The 4,605-nt window shown below is 50.4% G+C and overlaps 1 non-coding gene across 1 annotated transcript in view; it reads right to left on the reverse strand.

Moving 5' to 3' along the window:
• The window catches only part of LOC143278473 (small subunit ribosomal RNA), a 1,828-nt gene extending 1,538 nt beyond the window's left edge, over window positions 1-290 (reverse strand). Inside the window, exon 1 of the ribosomal RNA XR_013054103.1 lies at window positions 1-290. This exon is cut by the window's left edge and continues 1,538 nt beyond it. This is a non-coding gene — a ribosomal RNA (small subunit ribosomal RNA).
• Window positions 291-4,605: the final 4,315 nt, after the last annotated feature.

The following is a 4,605-nucleotide window of genomic DNA, read 5'->3' on the forward strand; positions in this document are numbered from 1 at the left end:
CCGGCTCGAGGCCATGCGATCGGCACAAAGTTATCCAGAGTCACCAAAGGACGGGCAGAACCCGACTGGCTTTGAACTAATAAAAGCGCTCTTTCCCCGAGGGGTCGGAGCTGGTCGGCATGTATTAGCTCTAGAATTACCACAGTTATCCAAGTAAATTTGGATCATCTAAGGAACCTCGACTGATTTAATGAGCCATTCGCGGTTTCACCGTACGAGGGTGTGAACTTAGACATGCATGGCTTAATCTTTGAGACAAGCATATGACTACTGGCAGGATCAACCAGAATGCAACCCGTATTCTGCGTGCCCCCGGGAGACGGTTGCAGCGCCAGTTGGGACCGCTGCTCACAGAAACGAGGGCTGAGCTCTTTCCGTGGGCGGTCCGCGGCAGCACTATCAACTGAAACCACCGGACAACAGATTCAGGGCCTGAGAGTGCAACGAATCCATCGGTCTCGGCGGGAGGCGCGCCAAGAAGAAGAAGGAGGAGGAGGAGACCAGACCGGACCGGACCGGACCCCACCCTTTCTTCCTCCTCGACACCGTCTCCCGCCCGTTTCCACGTGCCGGACGACGCCCGGTTAGAGACGGGCGCGCCCTTGACGAGATGAAGCAGGCGTTACGCTTTGGGACGCCGAAGGGGCTGGGGAGCACCAACGACCGTCAGTGAGGGAGGAGAGAAAACGCTTCTCTCGACCCGTCGTCAGCGAACGCACCGAACCTTCTACGGACCGTGAGACGCCGGCCGACAAGCCGAGCCCCGGCAAAGGAAGCCCGGCGAGGCGGCCGTGCGCGTTCACACTTGGACGCGCAGGCGGGAAGCTCGGCAGCCGGGCGGGTAGCCTGCGGGGAGCTGGTGGGCTCCCGAGACTCCCGTCCCCCGACTCGGGCCTCGCACGCCGAGCGGTCGCTAGCTTGCCAGTGCAAAAGACAGAAGCGCGGGGGCAGTAAAGCCAGGCGGACGGGTCGACCGTTGCCGGCTGTGCGCCGACCGGAGCGATCCGCCACGCCACGCCGCGTCCCCCACAACCAGGGTGTCGCATAAGGCGCTGCGAAGGTGGACCTTGATCCACATTGGGCAGAGCCTGAGTTGAGGCCCCCCAGCACGTGCCTGGGGACCAGGCGTTGAGGAGTAGGCCTTTTTTTGAGGGCCCAGAAAGTATTTTGGCAATTGTAGCGAGGTTTTGGAGTTTTATCCACAACCTTTACCTGCCTTTTTTTCTCTCCGAGCATGCCAAAGTTGAGAGAAAACGCCGTTTGGCATGGACGGGAGGAGGTGTGGAGGAGTAGTCCATTTTTGAATGGCAGCGGAAAGATTTTGGCAATTGTAGCGAGGTTCTTCGGACTTTTATCCACAACCTTTACCTGCCTTTTCCTCAGCGAGCATGCCAAAGTTGAGAGAAAACGCCCTTCGCCATTGACGGGACCAGACGTTGACGACTACGTCTTTCTTTTTTTCACGGCGCCTGAACGATTTGGGCAATTCTCCACAGCGCGTTTACTTTTTATCCACAACCTTTACCTGCCTTTTCCTCAGCGAGCATGCCAAAGTTGAGAGGAAAACGCCGTTTGGCATGGACAGGAGCAGGCGTTGACGACCAGGTCTTTTTTTTGGTCTTTTTTTTTCACAGCGCCGGAAGGATTCAGGCAATTCTCCAAAGCCGGTTACTTTTATCCACAACCTTTACTGGACCTTTTTTTTCTTTTTTTCCTTTTTTCTCTCTCCGAGCATGCCAAAGTTGATAGAAAACGCGGTTCGGCATGGACGGGAGCAGGCGTTGAGGAGTAGGCCTTTTTTTGAGGGCCCAGAAAGTATTTTGGCAATTTTTTACTTTTTTATCCACAACCTTTACCTGCCTTTTTTTCTCTCCGAGCATGCCAAAGTTGAGAGAAAACGCCGTTTGGCATGGACGGGAGGAGGTGTGGAGGAGTAGTCCATTTTTGAATGGCAGCGGAAAGATTTTGGCAATTGTAGCGAGGTTCTTCGGACTTTTATCCACAACCTTTACCTGCCTTTTCCTCAGCGAGCATGCCAAAGTTGAGAGAAAACGCCCTTCGCCATTGACGGGACCAGACGTTGACGACTACGTCTTTCTTTTTTTTCACGGCGCCTGAACGATTTGGGCAATTCTCCACAGCGCGTTTACTTTTTATCCACAACCTTTACCTGCCTTTTCCTCAGCGAGCATGCCAAAGTTGAGAGGAAAACGCCGTTTGGCATGGACAGGAGCAGGCGTTGACGACCAGGTCTTTTTTTTGGTCTTTTTTTTTCACAGCGCCGGAAGGATTCAGGCAATTCTCCAAAGCCGGTTACTTTTATCCACAACCTTTACTGGACCTTTTTTTTCTTTTTTTCCTTTTTTCTCTCTCCGAGCATGCCAAAGTTGATAGAAAACGCGGTTCGGCATGGACGGGAGCAGGCGTTGAGGAGTAGGCCTTTTTTTGAGGGCCCAGAAAGTATTTTGGCAATTTTTTACTTTTTTATCCACAACCTTTACCTGCCTTTTTTTCTCTCCGAGCATGCCAAAGTTGAGAGAAAACGCCGTTTGGCATGGACGGGAGGAGGTGTGGAGGAGTAGTCCATTTTTGAATGGCAGCGGAAAGATTTTGGCAATTGTAGCGAGGTTCTTCGGACTTTTATCCACAACCTTTACCTGCCTTTTCCTCAGCGAGCATGCCAAAGTTGAGAGAAAACGCCCTTCGCCATTGACGGGACCAGACGTTGACGACTACGTCTTTCTTTTTTTCACGGCGCCTGAACGATTTGGGCAATTCTCCACAGCGCGTTTACTTTTTATCCACAACCTTTACCTGCCTTTTCCTCAGCGAGCATGCCAAAGTTGAGAGGAAAACGCCGTTTGGCATGGACAGGAGCAGGCGTTGACGACCAGGTCTTTTTTTTGGTCTTTTTTTTTCACAGCGCCGGAAGGATTCAGGCAATTCTCCAAAGCCGGTTACTTTTATCCACAACCTTTACTGGACCTTTTTTTTCTTTTTTTCCTTTTTTCTCTCTCCGAGCATGCCAAAGTTGATAGAAAACGCGGTTCGGCATGGACGGGAGCAGGCGTTGAGGAGTAGGCCTTTTTTTGAGGGCCCAGAAAGTATTTTGGCAATTTTTTACTTTTTTATCCACAACCTTTACCTGCCTTTTTTTCTCTCCGAGCATGCCAAAGTTGAGAGAAAACGCCGTTTGGCATGGACGGGAGGAGGTGTGGAGGAGTAGTCCATTTTTGAATGGCAGCGGAAAGATTTTGGCAATTGTAGCGAGGTTCTTCGGACTTTTATCCACAACCTTTACCTGCCTTTTCCTCAGCGAGCATGCCAAAGTTGAGAGAAAACGCCCTTCGCCATTGACGGGACCAGACGTTGACGACTACGTCTTTCTTTTTTTCACGGCGCCTGAACGATTTGGGCAATTCTCCACAGCGCGTTTACTTTTTATCCACAACCTTTACCTGCCTTTTCCTCAGCGAGCATGCCAAAGTTGAGAGGAAAACGCCGTTTGGCATGGACAGGAGCAGGCGTTGACGACCAGGTCTTTTTTTTGGTCTTTTTTTTTCACAGCGCCGGAAGGATTCAGGCAATTCTCCAAAGCCGGTTACTTTTATCCACAACCTTTACTGGACCTTTTTTTTCTTTTTTTTCTTTTTTCTCTCTCCGAGCATGCCAAAGTTGATAGAAAACGCGGTTCGGCATGGACGGGAGCAGGCGTTGAGGAGTAGGCCTTTTTTTGAGGGCCCAGAAAGTATTTTGGCAATTTTTTACTTTTTTATCCACAACCTTTACCTGCCTTTTTTTCTCTCCGAGCATGCCAAAGTTGAGAGAAAACGCCGTTTGGCATGGACGGGAGGAGGTGTGGAGGAGTAGTCCATTTTTGAATGGCAGCGGAAAGATTTTGGCAATTGTAGCGAGGTTCTTCGGACTTTTATCCACAACCTTTACCTGCCTTTTCCTCAGCGAGCATGCCAAAGTTGAGAGAAAACGCCCTTCGCCATTGACGGGACCAGACGTTGACGACTACGTCTTTCTTTTTTTCACGGCGCCTGAACGATTTGGGCAATTCTCCACAGCGCGTTTACTTTTTATCCACAACCTTTACCTGCCTTTTCCTCAGCGAGCATGCCAAAGTTGAGAGGAAAACGCCGTTTGGCATGGACAGGAGCGGCGTTGACGACCAGGTCTTTTTTTTGGTCATTTTTTTTCACAGCGCCGGAAGGATTCAGGCAATTCTCCAAAGCCGGTTACTTTTATCCACAACCTTTACTGGACCTTTTTTTTCTTTTTTTCCTTTTTTCTCTCTCCGAGCATGCCAAAGTTGATAGAAAACGCGGTTCGCATGACGGGAGCAGGCGTTGAGGAGTAGGCCTTTTTTTGAGGGCCCAGAAAGTATTTTGGCAATTATTTTTACTTTTTTATCCACAACCTTTACCTGCCTTTTTTTTCTCTCCGAGCATGCCAAAGTTGAGAGAAAACGCCGTTTGGCATGGACGGGAGAGGAGTAGTGAATGGCAGCGAGATTTTGGCAATTGTCCACTTTTATGAATGGCCAGCGGAAAGTTGATTTTGGGGGCCAATTGTAGCGAGGTTCTTCAGGAGCAGCGT

Source organism: Babylonia areolata, unplaced genomic scaffold (assembly GCF_041734735.1).
Source record: "Babylonia areolata isolate BAREFJ2019XMU unplaced genomic scaffold, ASM4173473v1 tig00008320, whole genome shotgun sequence".
Lineage (NCBI taxonomy): Eukaryota > Metazoa > Mollusca > Gastropoda > Neogastropoda > Buccinidae > Babylonia > Babylonia areolata.